A 17,930-nucleotide genomic window follows, 5' to 3' on the forward strand; every position below is an offset into this window, starting at 1 on the left:
TGACATTTTATAGGGTTAAATTATATGCTTGCTTTGAGCGTATCAGATATTGTGATTATATTGTATGTACATCTCATATGCAATTTGACTTCTCAAGAATTCGTGTAACATGTCAGCACCAAATGCAGCATATTGATCTGTGTCATTGAATAGTTTCATAAACCTTGGTACGTGCCTATAATTACATTCAAACTTCATATAGTTGAATTACTTTTGCTGTTTTTAAACACTTTCTGGCTCTTAATTTGTTATCTATTGATTAACAACGTTAATGACATATATGCAGTTTCTGAAGGTTTTGTAATGCTGTTTTACTGAAGTGCATGTTGTAGGCAATGGTCATTTGGAAACAATGCTTATCATTTGCATATTATAGACAATATGGATTGGTGTTCGACTGTCATTTGCTTTGAGTTTATTGATTATGTGATCCTTATTTAATCACATTCTAACTAGGGGATTATCATTTGTCATGTGGTCCTGATGATAGGTGATCAAGTCCTCATTATTTTTAATTGTTATATTTCTTAATACTAATGCTTTGGTTTGAGTTTTAAAGTTTGAATAGTTAAGCTCCAAAAAATTCTGACTTTAATCAAATGACATCATTTTACTTAGGTAGTGGCTAGTGATGTACTGTTTTAAATGGTTAAAATGCTTTTAGTCCTTTGCATTCTAGCGGCAATTCAAATGATTTATATTGGTTGCTCTCCATATTCAAATGTAAGTGGGTGCTGCAAGGAAGTCTGTAAGTGCAGCATCTCTTTTTCTAGTGAACCTTTGGACACTAATTTCGAATGTGTACTATATATATCTCAAGTTTATTTCTATGTTCGGGTAAACATGGAGATGTGATAAGAAATGTTGCAAGTCAATTCTAATATTTGCACGAGTATTTGGTAAATGAAGCTTTAGAGATGTCACTTGTGTTTCATATGAGCTCTGTTGGTCATTTGATTTAATGAGTTATAATGCTTGATTATCTTGATTCATCTTGATTCACTTAAAGGGTGCAGAAAATTCTCATGGTTGTTTCATGATAATTATGGTGAAGTTTGTATTAGTCGTTCAAAGTTCAATAATGACCGGCCAAGCTACGAAAGCTTAGATTGGGGGCAACACATCATTTTGACGGGGTTGAAGCCAAACTCAAAACAAGGCATTTAAGGGAGTTGAATGAAAAACTTGTTTATTTACGGGTAAGATTACTGCATTATATAAAGTTTGTTATAAATATCTTGTTATTGCATTTGTTTGCTAACACGATTTTAACTTTTGTGCCCTCTTTGGAGGTGGCATACCGAGTGTCCCTGCGAAGTTAAACAAGTGAGTTTCTGAGACATTAAAATGCTTCGTCCCTGTGACGTTAAAAAAGTGAGTCTTCGAGATATTAAAATGCTTCGTCCCCGCGACGTTAAACAAGTAAGTCTCCAAGACATTAAAATGCTTCGTCCCCGCGACGTTAAACAAGTGAGTCCCCTAGACATTAAATGGTTCGTCCCTGTGATGTTAAACAAGTGAGTCCTCGAAACATTAAATGGTTTGCATCTCATTATCTTCTTTATCGTAATATTCTCATATATGCATGATAAATCTTGTTTTAATTTTTTAGTTGAGGTAGGGAATTGTTGTTGCTATTATTTATCCTCATGGACTAATAATTAATTTATATTTAAGTATCTGGAAAATGATTATTTTTCCTTCTAGCACGCGTAGAGCGTACGAAAAGGAAAAATGGGGTGGGGGTATAAAATTTTGGGCCCTTACCCATTAAGCCAAACCGGTCAAAGCCCAAAGTGACTAACAACTTGCTAAAGTGAAAGACAACAAAAGATGATGAGATAGTGGACAGCGTGGAAACACCACTACTCCCACTACAACATGGAGTAAGGGCTAAGAACCATGAAGTGAAGACCAAGGAATAGATGACTATAAATCCTCAAGCTTATAGCGGAAGAAATGACAAATAGAAAGGTAACAAGTATCAATCCAATTTCTTTCTATTCATCTCAAATTGAAATTTATTTGAGCGTCAGAGTGGCTTTTTGTTTTTGCAGGTCCCTTCTCCCCATAATCAATTACAAGATGGATGCGTCTAAGGCTTCTCGAACATTGAAGGAGGGAGATTTTTGTTGGGTAATCTTCCTCCCGATTTTTTTAGCACCAACAGTAAACCATCCCATTCTGACTATTTCTACTCTACTCGACTATGGAATGTACTTACTTAGGCATCAGAGGGTTTTCTACAGGTATCCCCCTCTTATTCGATCCGACAGTCAAACTTCCAAGTCAATGCTCTGAGGAAGCTTCTAGATGGTTCATGGTCAGCTCCCGCTCTAGTCCACATTCATTGGTGAGTCAAACTCATCTTCGGAATTTTTCATCACCAACAAGAGGCACCGTCTGTGGGAACCACTTTTCCCTAAAAAGTGATGGCGAGAGCTGCACCTAATGGAATCCCATTTCTGTCACTGAGGACTGGAAGTGACAAAATCCAACCCCCTCACTAGCCCTTAAATGGACCTGTCCCAAACCCAACCGACGACCTGAACGTTCCTCTAGTTGACGAGATGCAAAGGTTGAGGCAAGAACTCGAGCAACTCCGAAAGGAAAAACAAGACAGAGAGGCCCACCGACTGCCAAAACTCAAAAGAATTCTACAGCTCAACAGCGACTCGTCAGACGACAAGGCTAGCGACATCATCAGTGGAGGCTCTGAAGGACACCTCGTTGAGGGGGTGTGGGGCACATTAAATAGAGGACTAAACGGCGGAACGAGAGCAGGCCAATCCAAGAGAGCACGCAATGAGTCATGGTGCGAGAAGATAGAGAAAATGATCAATGAATGTAAGCGGGTCGGTCCTCGAGAGCTAGCGGCTAAAATCACAAGGGCTGTTGATAAGTCTCCCTTCATCGACGACATCCTCAATGCCACGAAACCTCACAGGTTCACCACCCCCGTGTTCCAAAATTATGATGGGAATACCCACTCCATGGATCATATCAAGGGGTATAAACAACAGATGTCCATAGAAACAACTGATGAGAAACTAATGTGCAAGCTCTTCCCATCAAGCCTTACAGGGCCGACATCAACATGGTTCCAAGATCTCAAGCCCCAATCAATCCCGAATTTTAACAAGCTGAGCCGAGTTTTCATTTTGCAATACTTTTGTAGTCGTAAGCAAAAAAAGGATATGGCGACTTTGTTCAACACCAAGCAAAATATAGGAGAGAAAATAGGGCAATTTTTCAAACGATTCAAGGCTAAAATGCGACACGTCAATTGTGAGCCTCAATTTGCCGCGATTGTATTCAGAGAAGGACTCCTCCCAAGCACACCTTTATACGAGAGTTTGTTGCATGAACCCCCAAGAGACATGGATGACATTGTTAATTATAAGAGTCAAGGGGGGCATCAGGATCGAGAGGGAAAATGAGGCACAAGAGGCTCGGGTTACTGCTGTCGACGACTCGAGAGGTTGACTGGAGTAACATTAAGAAGGACATTCAAAGTACTAGTTGTCTTAGCGGAGGGATCTCGAGATTATCCTGACTTGATACATATTTACGCAAGCGTATGTATCATTGTCAAGATAGGGAAGTATTAAACCCAAAATTATCGTACCACAAGGATTAGTGGCCAACTCACAATCCTTGGGTGGTCGAAACTAAAGTCACTAAGCAAACAAAAGAAAAAGAAAATAAATAAAAATGCTATTCTAAGGCACCAAGCCTTAACAATGCTCGGCTTTGGTTCTCACTGAAGCCTAATCAAAGCTATGAACCTAGTGATGACTATTTACAATGAAATATAAATTATCACCGAAAATTGTAATTGAATTTCTAATAACTAAATTGCAAGAATTTAAATGAAAGCTTTAACTAACAACTAAATTAAATAAAAGAAAGAAAAGTAAGAAATGAAAATTAGGTCACTAGGGTATCTTCCTAGCCAAATTCAATGCACAAATATATTTCGACAATGGTCAAACAATTCATAATAGCATCAAGAATCGTACCCAAGGCTTTTCAAGGCTCATGAGTCATTAGATTCCTTAAATAGTATTCATACTCCGGATCAAGGGTCATAGAAACTCGATCAATTGGGACAATCTAGAGCCTTAGGGCCTCTAGTGCACCAACTGGCGAAGAGTCCTAGAATCAAGGTTCCCAAGCTAGCTAATATGGCAATTGAAATTGGTATTGTAACTAACCATGTTCTTAAATAGTGTCCTAGCCATAAATTAGAGAAGTGATTAGGTCCCCTAACTTGTTCTAGACATGCTCATCTAGATATTCAAGAGTTAATCAAGCTTCTAATCATACATCTAAGCCAAATATAATAGATTAGAACATATGCCAAACACGAAATTGAAAACCATTGAATTAAAGTATATTTTTACATCAAATTCATGCTAGGGTTCAAACCCTAGTTTCTCAAAGAAACTACTCACTACCCATATATAGATACATCATCAAAAGTATAGAAAAATGTGAAAGAGATGATAAGGAAGAGAGGGGAGAGTTGACTTGGTCACTCCTACCTATATGCTAGTATGAACCAAGTAATTTCTTTACCCAACTATCAAAAATGGAAGTGTGATGCTTTTGATGATGATTCCTTAAAGCTTGAGTGAGTCATTCTTGAATTTTCAAAAGAAATATAAAAGAAAGGAAAAATTTCACAAATGGTCACTCAACTATGACTCATTCGACACTTTGGTTACTGAAGTTTCAAATATATCACTTTGGTCACTCAACTATTACACTGTCAATCACTTAAGTCACTTTGTTAATTTTTTTCATTAAAAAAAGTTATAAAAAATACTCTTTGGGTGACTTAAGTGATTGACAGTGTAATAGTTGAGTGACCAAAGTGATATATTTGAAACTTCAGTGACCAAAGTGTCGAATGAGTCATAGTTGAGTGACCATTTGTGGAATTCTCCTTAAAAGAAAAGATGAAGAATGGAGGGGAAGGAAGATGAGAGCAGCCCAAAGGCTGCCCCTTTTGTTGTGTCATGCTGGTAGGGTTGAGAGTGTCAAGATCAGTGGTCTTGGGTTTTATATATATATGGCTGGCTGCACATGCCCTCAGTGTGGTGGGAAAATAAAGGAACGGATCAGGTCCGTTGGTCGAGAGAGAGAACGAGAATCATGCCCAGGATATGTGGCTTTCAAGGGTTATAAGAAGAGGCTGCCACATGTCATTCTTTCATAGGCTGAAGTAATTAAACAAAGCCTTGTTTAATTGTTGTACGCATGTGATGGTTGATGGCTACTTAATTAATTAATTAAATGATTAATTAATCAAATCAATGATTAATTAACATAACTCTCTCATTTCATTTTTCTTTTCTTTCCATTCATTTTCTCTTCTTCATGTACTTTCGCTCATACTATCCAAGGTATTTGGATTCCGCTCCCTTGATTGGCATTGACCACGGTTGATCCACATTGACTATTTCGTCCTTTTGTCGGAAACTCCATTTTGCTTCAATTTAGAGCCAATTTGTCTCGGTTTCCACAACTCCGCTTATTTCCTATAAATAAATAAAAATAGATGAATTACATGATATTTAGCTCAAGGATTAACCTAATTCATGTGTTTAGGATGCAATTACGTGCATAAAAATGCGTGTAATCATATCCCCTTGAAGAATGGTTTGTGATCCACCCCGTGACTATATACAAAAGATATAGCCACGAAGGAATATTTGAGAAGCCATCCCCCCCCAACCAGAGGCTAGTAACGAGGATGAGAGAAGTCAATATTGCCCATTCCATGAGGCAAGGGGACATGGAATATATAAGTGTGAGGGAGTGCGGCCAGTAAACCTTGCAGCAATAAAGGCTGGTAAACTTCTTCAGTATAAAATGAGATAAATCGAGGCAACCAGAGGGGTGATGGAAAAGTCCATATGCCAAAATTCATCTCAAGTAATGGAGAAGATACGATAATATGGTGACTTCGTTTTGATAAAAAGGTGGCACGACTCGTAAAACTCAGGTAAGAAAAAGGTTTAGTGATTTTTGCGCATGTTGATATCTCATTCGAGGGACTATTGAAATTATGTATTTTGTATTTCTCGCATGAATAATATCACTGGGACTGGTTCCTCGAGTAGGACAATCCCCTTTAATTTGTATGACTGGTTCCTTAAGTAGGACAATTACGTTTGATTCATAGTAGCTGGTTCCTCGAGTAGGACAGTTGTCTTAATGGTTCGGAACTGGTTCCTAGAGTAGGACAGTTGCCTTAATACTTCGAAACTGGTTCCTCGAGTAGGACAGTTACGTTTGATTCGTAGCAGCTGGTTCCTCGAGTATGATAGTTGCCTTAATGCTTCAAAACTGGTTCCTCTAGTAGGATAGTTACATTGATTTATAGGAGCTAGTTCCTCGAGTAGGACAGTTGCCTTAATGCTTTAGAACTGGTTCCTCGAGTAGGACAGTTACCTTAATGCTTTGAGCTTGATTCCTCTAGTAGGATAGTTGCATTTGCACTATATCCATATATTACCATGTTGAGGGGAGCGGTCACGTTCAAGGAGACGAGCAGTCATTGAGGCTAGCGTCACTGTCACCAAGAGAAGTGTCATGAGCATGGAGACCAGCGTCATGGTCACCGAGATAAGCGTCATAGTCACTGAGAAATGCATTGTGGGGGTGAGACGGTGGACCTCACTTTCGCTGGACTTGGGGGTGGGACAAGGAGACACATCTTATTCTCACATGTGGAGATAAAGCAACAAAGTTTAAGAGATTGAAAGTGGATGCAAACTCCTCAGAGCATGGGGGCAATCCCATAAGAGATCGCCGACTGGTAACCCAAGTTTGGTTTCAAATTCACCAATACATTGTGTTTTTGTTTTGTTTTTCTTCTTGAGCGATTGCGCGCGCAGAAAAGAAAAACAAAGGGGCATGTAGGGAAGTGAAAGATGGTTATCCAGGCCTGCGACACGGTCAACGAGGCTGGCGTCACGGTTATCCAGAAAGTCATCACTGTCATCGATGTCGTTTAAAGGGAAAAACTTTCCAGGTATTTGATATTGATGACTGAACGATCAAATTATGGGATTGTATATCGATTTTTATTTGTGTTAAAAATCAGGGGTGTGACAGATTGGTATCAGAGCGTAAGGTGCATATTTGGTGACAATCAGTACTCCTCGAGTGATAGCCCGTCTACAGCGGATACCCATCGTATACTCTTCAGTATTGATATAGTCATTGGGTATGCAATAAGCATTGGAATTTGAGTCTTCATGGTAGTGTTGGCTCAGTGAACAAAGTGTAGGAGCTTAAAGTAGCTTCTAAGAGTTATAATCTTTTGAGGAATGAGGGCCTTTAGATTTAACTCTTGTTTATGTAGGGGATAGAATTGTATCTTCTAACGTAGTGTGTGGTTGATTTAGTCATAATGTTGACTTATACTTGTGGTTGGGAATTGTACAAGTATTAATCACATGTTGTTATGCTCCTTAGGTGATGGATTCACAAGGAGCCGAGCTAGGGGTCAAGGTAGACCCAGAGGCAGGGGTAGAGCCTGAGGTAGGGGCAGGATTCCTCCTCCTATTGAAGAGATATTCGAGAATGAGGTCAAGGCATCAAAAATTGAGATGCATGTTCAACCTGTTGTGGAGGTTGCGAATGTTGTAGATCCCACTCGTTTGTCAAAGTTGGCAAAGGAGATTTCGAGGCTGGAAGGAGTCCCATTTCTTGAAGGTACAGATCACATGTTGGCAGATCGATGGATTGAGAACATGAAGACCTACTTCGAGATGGTCGTCTGCGATGACATTGAGAAGAGAAACATTGACACATTTATGCTCCATGGCAATGCACAGGTATGGTGGAATGGCACGCAGAGAGTGATGGATGTGTCTACCATGACTTGGGATGGTTTTGTGGAACTGTTCCGGAAGAAGTACTTTCCACCTTTAGTGAGGGAGCAGTTAGAAAGGGAATTCGTCTCGTTAGTCCAGGCCTTGGACTATGAGTGTAAGGGATTATGAGGCGGAGTTCTCGAGGCTTTATAGGTTTGTGAGACAGATGGATGCGGAGAGCCTGGCTATGAAGTTTTAGTGGGGACTGAATGCTTCGATCTGACGCGATGTCTTTGTTTTGGAATTGAAGACTGTGGAACTTATTTTCGCTAAGGCTTTGGCCATTGGGCAGGAAAACCTGACTTTCCAGGAACATGAATCGGCTGAGAGGGATTTCCAAAGGAAGGGAAAGGCAACTGCGGGGAGCAATAAGGCATCTGAGAATCGAAGTGGATTCTGGAAGAGGTAGAGGACTAATTAGTAGGCGTCGGCTAGGGTTGCACCTGCTAGGATTTCCAGGGCTGCACCTGTTAGGCAGGGAGCACCCCTGAGATGCTACAACTGCGAGGAGATTGGCCATACTGCTAAGGCTTGCACAAAACCGAAGAACTTGGCGTGTTTTACTTGTGGCCAGACGGGGCATTTCTCTAGGGATTGTACCCAGCAGCAGGGTAGGGGACAAAGGAACCAGCAGAGGCAACTGCCTCAGGGGCAGGCTAGGGTGTTCGCTATTGGTCAGTAGAATACCGGAGTGGAAGGTACCTTATCCTTATTTGATTTCTTTGCTAGGGTGTTGTTTGATACGGGAGCGTCCCACTCTTTCATATCTAGTTCTGTGGTTGATATGTTAGGTTTAACTCCTAGGCCTCTTGCTAGACCCTTGTGTGGTACTTCCCCACTTGGTGTTTCCCTTGAGTTGTGTATGTTTTGTGATGCATGCCTGATTGTGATTGGTGGTAGGGAGTTTACCGCGACTTTGATTGTGTTAGTAGATCATACGTATGATGTTATTTTGGGTGTTGATTGGCTAAGGCCAAATCACGCCATGGTTGATTGTTTTGAAATGATAGTGTCATTACATATGCCTGGACAACCGGTGTTTCGTTATCGGTGTCTTAGGTCAGATACTGCTTTAAGGGCAGGATTCTTAGCTCATGTGGAATCGGTGAGTTGTGTTGCGATTATGGCAGAGGTTGCTGTGGTTTTCGAGTATAGTGATGTATTTCACGAGATACCAGGGTTACCTCCAAGGAGGGTAGTGGATTTTGCTATCGATGTGATACCAGGTACTGCACCTATATCCATGGCACCTTTTCAGATGGCACCAGCTGAACTTAAAGAGTTGAAGGATCAAATTGATGGTTTACTTGAACAAGGGTTCATTAGACCTAGCACTTCTCCTTGGGGTGCACCTGTGGTGTTTGCGAGGAAGAAGGATGGTTCACTACGGTTGTGTGTGGATTATCGACAGTTGAACAAGGTGACGATCAAGAATAAGTACCTTTTACCTAGGATTGATGACTTGTTTGACCAGCTTAAGGAAGCTAGCGTATTCTCGAAGATCGATTTGAGATCTGGATATCACCAGTTGAGGGTGAAGGATGAGGATATTCCTAAAACTGCTTTTGGGACCAGGTATGGACACTTTGAGTTTGTTGTCATGCCTTTTGGTCTAACCAATGCACCTCCTGCCTTTATGGACTTGATGAACCGTATGTTCAGTTCGTACTTGGATAAGTTCATGGTAGTGTTCGTAGATGATATTTTGGTTTATTCCAAGTCGTTGGAGGATCATGATAAGCATCTGCAGACCGTGCTGCAGATTTTGAGAGAAAAGAAGTTGTTTGCAAAATTCGAGAAGTGTGAATTTTGGCAAAAGGAGGTCAAGTTCCTTGGTCATGTGGTTTTGAAGGATGAAGTCTTTGTGGATCCTTCTAAGGTTGAAGTAGTGAGGAACTGGGGCCAACTCACTACGGTTACGGAGGTACGTAGTTTTTTGGGTTTGGTTGGTTATTATCGGAGATTCATCGAAGGATTTGCTAGTGTTGCTTCGGCTTTGATCAAGTTGACCAGGAAGGATGTTCAGTTTGTGTGGACTGAGGAATGTGAGCTGGCATTCAATAAGTTGAAGACTAGATTGACCACAGCCCCAATGTTGACTATTCCCACAAGTGGTGGAGGTTTAGTCATCTATAGTGATGCGTCTTATCAGGGTTTGGGGTGTGTGTTGATGCAGCATGACGGTGTTGTCGCTTATGGCTCTAGATAGTTGAAGGTGCATGAGTGTAATTACCCCACTCATGATTTGGAGTTGGCTGCGGTTGTTTTTGCCTTGAAAATTTGGAGGCATTACTTGTATGGGGAGAAGTTCGAACTCTTTTCGGATCATAAGAGTTTGAAGTATCTATTCTCTCAGAATGAGTTGAACATGAGATAGAGAAGGTGGATGGAGCTCATAAAGGACTATGATTTCACCTTGGAGTATCATCCCGGAAAGGCCAATGTTGTGGCGGATGATTTGAGTAAGAAGCCCGGAGGTATACTTGCTTCTGTTATGGTTCAGGAGTGGCTTATGTTGGAGACTGCATCTGAATTTGACCTTGTACAAGCAGGAGTTGAGAATGGGAGTTTCCATGGAAGTATCACAGTACAGCCTGCCCTAATTTCCAGGATCATTCAGGGTTAAACAGAGGATGAGTTCTCACGTGCGAAGTTGGCAGAGTTAGCTGCAGATTCTTCCGTTGGTGTTCCGTCGAAGTGGACGGTGGGAACGGATGGTGGTTTACGGATGAACCATAAGTTGTATGTTCCGGATCATGTTGACCTCAAGGGAGAGATTCTTCGTGAGGGACATCGATTACCATATACTGTGCATCTTGGAAGCACTAAGATGTATCGGGATTTGCGAAGGCAATTCTGGTGGAATAGAATGAAAAGGGATGTGGCAGAGTATGTTTTCAAGTGTCTTACTTGCCAACGTGTGAAGGCTGAGCATCAGAGACCTGTAGGTATGTTGAAGCCATTACCTATTCTCATGTGGAAATGGGAGTAGATCTCGATGGATTTTGTTACTGGACTGCCTAGGTCCAAACAGAATCAAGATGTAGTGTGGGTGATCGTGGACCGTTTGACGAAGTCGGCACACTTTCTTCAGGTGTTAATGACGTATTCGGTTGACACGTTGTGCGAGCTTTACATCAAGGTGATTGTGAAACTTCATGGAGTACCTGTGTTGATTGTTTTTTATTGTGATGCTCGTTTCACTTCAAATTTTTGGAGTGGTTTCCAAAAGGCTATGAGAACTGATTTAGACATGAGTACGGTATTTCATCCTGAGACTGATGGGCAGACTGAGCGAGTGAATCAGGTGTTGGAGGATATGTTGAGAGCTTGTATGTTGGACTTCAAGGGAAGTTGGGAGGATCATCTACCATTGATTGAATTCTCCAACAACAATAGTTATCACTCCAGGATTGGCATGGCACCATATGAGGCCCTGTGTGGTAGGCCATGTAAATCTTCGATCTGCTGGGCAGAAGCAGGAGATAAGATATTACTGGGTCCTGAGATTGTGTAGGAGACCACCGACAAGATTTCGATTATCAGGGACAGGATTCGAACAACACATAGTAGACAGAAGAGTTATGCAGATTTGAAAAGGAGACAGGTTGAGTTTAAAGAGGGTGATCATGTGTTCTTGAAGGTCTCACCCATGAAGGGTGTGGTGAGATTTGGCAAGAAAGGGAAGTTATCACCAAGGTTTGTCGGACCTTTTGAAATTATGGAAAGGGTAGGAGATTTGGCTTATAGGCTTGCCTTACCTCCTAGTATGTCTGGTGTGCATAATGTGTTTCATGTGTCTATGCTGAGGAAGTATGTCCAGTATGAGTCACATGTGATCGATTATGGCATGATTGAGGTGCATGTGGATACAAGCTTTATTGTTGAACCTGTTCGTATTTTGGATAGGTCAACAAAGCAACTTCGAAGGAAGGAAGTTGACTTGGTCAAGGTATTGTGGAGTCAACATGACATGGGTGATGCTTCTTGGGAGCTAGAGTCGGAGATGAGAGCGAAGTACCCTCAGTTGTTTGTTGATCAGCAAGTGTCCTGAAATTCCTTTAAGGAGGGTAGACTGTGATGACCTAGATTTTCGTTATTTAATTTTGGTAATTAATAATACACCAGCTGTATGAATAATTGTTATTGTGCTTTATTCGTAAGTTGTATGTGAAGTGGAATAGTTTTCGTACGTATAATTATTCGAATTGCACAGTTTAGGGGGTCATGCGAAGTTTGACTTTTTATACGTTGGGATTCTCAGAAAACTTCCTTCACGAAAGTTATAGAGCGTGTCGATACGAGTTCGTGGACATGCGGAACGCGTCAATCGGAGTTTGTATGAAGATGTTATGCTATTGGAAGAAGTTTCTATTTTGGTATAAATAAGGAATTTCCGAAAATATTTTCATAAATCCCATTTTCCATTTCCGGAAACCCTCTTCTCTCTCGGCTGCACCTTCAGTATCGAAGTTATCAGTCTGACCAGACCCTGACCCGGCCGACCCGACTTTTCTGGTGAACTCCGGCGGTCTCTGGTGGTGAAACTCTCCAGATCAGACCGCCTCCTTGCTCTGGTCGTCCCTCTAGCATCCTCTAGCAGCGATTCTCACCCACGGCGGCGAAGATTTGTGTATTCAGACCCGATCGGTTCTCCAATCTCCGACGTCGGCGAAGCTTCAAACCAGGCTTAGGAAACTCGCAGCAGCTTCCTGGATCGATCTGTGGTGGTTGTTTGGATCGATTCACGTGAAACTTAGTTCAACTTGGATTGAACAGTAATCCACGGCTTGCAAGGTAGTTTTCGACCCTTTACGCTTCGATTTTGACTTCGTGCTAGTTATGAAAATTGATAAGCATACTGAGATGAACATCTTTGATGCTGGAAGTTTTGTGAAATATTGAGTTTTGGCCTGCGGCGGTGCACCACCATCTGTGGTGGCGTTCTAGCGGTGTTCCGGCCATATCAGACACTGTTTCTGGTATTAAATATCTTCTACTCGTCGATACGAGTGTTTCTATATATAATACGAAAATTTTGGAGTTCATATGAATTTGTTATGATTTTTACGGTTTCATACCGGTTGATTTATTCGATCCATGAGGATCCGAGCGTCTAATCGACTTGTGGTTTGGACATATTGATCGTGGAAGTATTCCGGAGACTTTGGGAGCTCTCGGATGTGGTTTCGCCTCGATTGGCGCCACTTTGGGGATTTTAGTTCAAAACAGGGGTTTCAGACTTAAATCGTTTGTGAATTGTTACTAAGTTGAAACCGTATGTGATTAGGTTCTTGATGAAGTATTTTTTTGGACGATTGTTTTGTGGATTGACTGCTTTGTTATATATTGAAGACGCAACGGAAGTTTCGAAGTGAGTAATCTCACAAGGTTCATTTACGAACGGAATATCCTTATCGTTTTGAGAGTTATTTATTAACTGCAAACTATAGTTGGTATTAGTAGGCATTCCTGAGCGGATGACTACGTGTGTGTATCTATATATATATATATATATATATATATATATATATATTTACGTGAAATATATATGTTTTAATGGATTTGTGTATGAAAACAATATGCATGAATGTTGCTCATTTATTGTTTTGGGTTATGGCTTTTCGGAAAACAAATGATTGTGGAATTGCTGATTTGATTTGTTTTGAAAAGCATTGAGATTTGTGTATGAAAACAATATGCATGATTATGCTAATTTATTGTTTTGTGTTATGGCTTTTCGGAAAACAATGATTATGAAAATGTTGATTTCGATTGTTTTGAAAAGAGTTGAGATTTGTGTAACATTTTGAGTCCTATGCGACTTCTTTAATGTTTTATTCTAAGGGACTGAAAAGTTCGAGGAATGAAGGTCTATGACCTTGGGCAGAATATCAGGTAATCACGTCCTTGGCCAGACGAGTGATTACGAATTCAGTTAGAGCTCTAGTTTGTCTGCCACATTTGTGATTCATGGTGTAACGGGGCAAGGTTATATCTAACTCATGAGATTAAGTGTTTTTTGGGAACAAGGTATAAGTTGCTTCCTTATTAATGGTTATTAAGGAGACAAGGTGCAAGTTGTTTTCCTTATTAACGATTTGATAGAAATCAAGGTGTGAGTTGCTTTTTTATGGTACGATTGATAGAAATCAAGGTGTGAGTTGCTTTCTATGTTACAATTGATAGAAATCAAGGAGTGAGTTGCTTTCTATGTTACGCTTTGATAGAAACCAAGGTGTGAGTTGTGTTTCTATGTTGCGTGGTTTTAAGGAATCAAAGTGTGAGTTGTTTTCCTTATTTCTTGTGTGAGTTATGTTGATTGTTTTGAGTTACTCATACGGGCTTGCAAAAGCTTACCGGGTTTGTTGTGTGGCAACCCGGTGCACCATTCAAACGGTGTAGGAATTAATCCTGCAGGTCAAGATAATCGTAGCTGAAGTTGGGGTAGCATACTTGCAGCTTAACAGTAGGAAGCCAATTTTGTGACTTTACCGTTATTTAGACTTCCGTTGTAGTAAGCTCTGAGGAGCATTTACGTTTTATTTTGTTGTTGACAATTTAATTCGTAAGCTTATGTAATATATGACTCTTTGGAGTCGGTCAATATTGACATAGTGGGTTCAGGGCATCAATATGTATGTAATTTACAGGGAAAAAGTTTCCAGGTATTTGATATTGATGACTGAACGATCACGTATGTATAATTATGGGATTGTATATCGATTTTTATTTGTGTTAAAAATCAGAGGCATGAAAAACAGTCATGGCCCAAGAAACTAAATGTTTAAGGAATCAAGTGATTGAGAAGCTTTGAAGTGGAAAGCTCCATTGAGACCCATGTAATATGATAAGAGAGACTCGTCTATCACAGGAAAATTCAGTATCATGCATTGGCGGCACTCAATGACAGCGTCACGAGCCAAAAATAAATAAAAAAGAGAGAGAAAAGAGGGAGAGTTTCGCAGCAAGGTACCTTAGGCTCGGCGTCTGGCTTGAGCTGCACCGGGGACATGGCTCGGGAATGAGGCCAGCTAGACAAGGTTGATCACCGGGGGCACCGCGCTCAGGCTAGGCCTGAAGCTAGGCTTTTCGCTGCTGGCGAGGCGTGGCGAGCAGGCGAGGTTGTGATGCAAAAAGACAGAGGCAAATCCGAGTTCTGGTCTAGGCGCGTCGGCGTCGGCATCGTCCATGAGATGAGATGTGGACTCAAGCAAGGATGAGGCTCTTCTTATGTGGAGGAAATTTTCTCCTTGGGAAAAGTTCCCAAGGAGAAAATTTTGGGGCATTGTGGGCATGGTCAACTACTATTAGACCAACAATAAAGGCAATTAACTCCATAGCTAATATGGCACGATTAATACGGCCTTAACTGCAATAATTACTACACGCAATAATTACGCCTATGAATACGCGATGAATGACAGTCATAAATGTGCCATGATTAACCGTTGTTAATTATTCCAGCAATAATTATCATCATAAGTGTGAAAGTAAATGCAGCCATTAAGGTGGGAATGATGCGGCTTCTGCGCTAAGTAAGTCATCGCCTATATAAAGGAGGCCCGATGTCCAGGCAAACCATCCTATTATGACTCTTTGTACTCTACTCGACTAAGGAACGTACTGACTTAGAGCATCTTTAGCAGACTCTCTATTTTGACTCAGCTATTTTGGAAAGGATGTTTAGTTTTTTTATCTATTTTAGCAGCTGCACCAGATTCCTAAGTTGCTCTCCATTATAACTTTTAGCTATCTCGCTCCTAAATATAGAGAGCGAGATGAGGCTCTCTATAATTTAAAACATTCCTTTTAAGTTATTTTACGTAATTTATAAATATATTTAAACTATTTAATCTTCATTTGAAAAATTATATAAATTCAAAAATAGCTAAAATAAAGAGTCTTGATGCAGATGTATTTCAAAAGTGGCTAGCTAAAATGACTTTTTAGCTACTTTGGCTAAAATTTAACTCTAAAATGGCTAGCATTGCTAAAGATGCTCTTAGGTATCGGAGGGTTTTCTACAAGTACCCCCCTCATCTTCGAGCCGACAGTTAAACTTCTGAGTCAATGCTCTAAGGAAACTTCTCGATTGCTCCCAGTCATCTCTTGCTCCAGTCCGCATTTATTGGTGAGTCAAAATCCTCTTCGGAATTTTTCGTCACCAACACTTGCCAACTATTGTGTGATGTATTTTGAAAATTAGTCACATATAATATAACTTTGCATGCCACATTAGTGAATCATCATTATATATGGGAGCCCATTAGACCCATATTTTCAATTTACAAAATACTTGACAAAAAAACTAATGAGTGTACATGATTGATTAAATATGAAAGCATAGGGGTACATGTGATGAAATTAAAAGTTCATGGTCACAACTGATTTAACATATAAAGGTTAGGGAGGTAAAATAAAATTATAGTTAAATTTTTTAACTTCCGCAAATATCCTCACTTAATACAAAAATAAATCAATAAATTACTTATATGTGAGGATACAATAATAACTCAATAATATATTAAAATTAAAGATAATAAAAATAAACAAATGAATGCATTACCTCCCACATAACAAGGACATGTTTTTCTCAAAAATAGGAGAGAGAAATGTCATTCACAAATTGATCACAAGTTCAGGTTGCAACGAAGATGCTATTGTGGGCGACGTCATTGCGGCTTCGGGTAGCGGCAGTGTGTGCTGAGGAAGGTGCTAGATGAAAGCAACGATTCTACTGATGGTTTGGTGTTGGGTCTGACAACTAGATGCCAGATGGCAGTGGTGATCCAGTTTAGGTTGCAGGGGAGATGGGGTGCTCTACGCTTGGTCCTTAGGCTTGGCTCGGAGTGGATTTGTTTCTCTTGTCCAGTCCAAATTAAGAGGCAGTAAGAATAGGTTGGGCTTTAGGCTCTGAGCCTACTACCTCAATTCCTTTTTCTTTGCTTCTTTGTTTGGGGCATCTTTAAAGTTTTTAATGATATATGTGTGGTAGGTTAAGTCTAGTGGCTAGTATTGATGTGCACCAATTGCGGTCTTACGTGGATGTACTAGCTTTTAATGATATATATATATATATATATATATATATATATATTGTGTGTGTGTGTGGGGTTAGGTTATGTAACATCAACTTGGTTAAGGTTTTTAGTTTTTCTAGTTTCTTAGTAGTCACTTTGAATAAGTGTGTAGGTAGTTCTATAAGTATGTTGGTAGTTCTATAATGGGTTGTTACTTGCTAGAAATTCTATTCCCGATTAGGTCGAAAAGGCATAGCAGTTTTATTTGCTTTAGGAGTTTAGGGTCTAGTATATGTAATTTCATATCGGTGACTCAATGATGCCATGCGAATATATAAATATTCATTCCCCTTAAAAACAAAATTAATGTGTGAAGCACATGTGTTAGGAGGCTAGTTAGAGCTTAAGCTGGTGGATTTGTCAGTGTGTTGTGGACTATTGTTTTTGAAATAACTCCGGAAACAGGGAGGTAAGGGGTCAAATATCTCATTGACATCATGAATGAATGGGTAAGGTGGGTAAAAAAAAAAAGTGGTGGAGTCTTTGACAAAACAAAATCGGTAATTCCTATTGAATAGAGCACTACATTTCTTTTACAAGAATGAATATTTCAATGACCGTCTTCAATCTATGTTATAATATAATGGGAAAAATTCACCAACGGTGTCTGGACACTTAAGGGACTTTCAGAATGATACCTGAACTTACAAATTTATCAATGTGATACCTGGACTCATTTTTTCGTTTCAATGTCGTACCTATGACCAATTTCCGTAACGGCTCCGTGACGGCCACATTCTAAGGGCCACCGGCCGGAAGGACAGCCACAGCAAGGTTTGCACCACCAAAGGCCCCAGGGATCGCAGTATCAGGCTCGTCGCCCACACCGCCATTCAATTCTACGACATGTAGGACCGACTTGGATACAACCAGCCTAGCAAGGTCGTCGATTGGCCGCGCAGGACACGCAGAACGTGAGCCTCAATTTCTCGATTGTGGAGGCTCCGAGTCCTTT

Source organism: Rosa chinensis, chromosome 6 (genome assembly GCF_002994745.2).
Source record: "Rosa chinensis cultivar Old Blush chromosome 6, RchiOBHm-V2, whole genome shotgun sequence".
In the NCBI taxonomy this organism is placed as follows: domain Eukaryota; kingdom Viridiplantae; phylum Streptophyta; class Magnoliopsida; order Rosales; family Rosaceae; genus Rosa; species Rosa chinensis.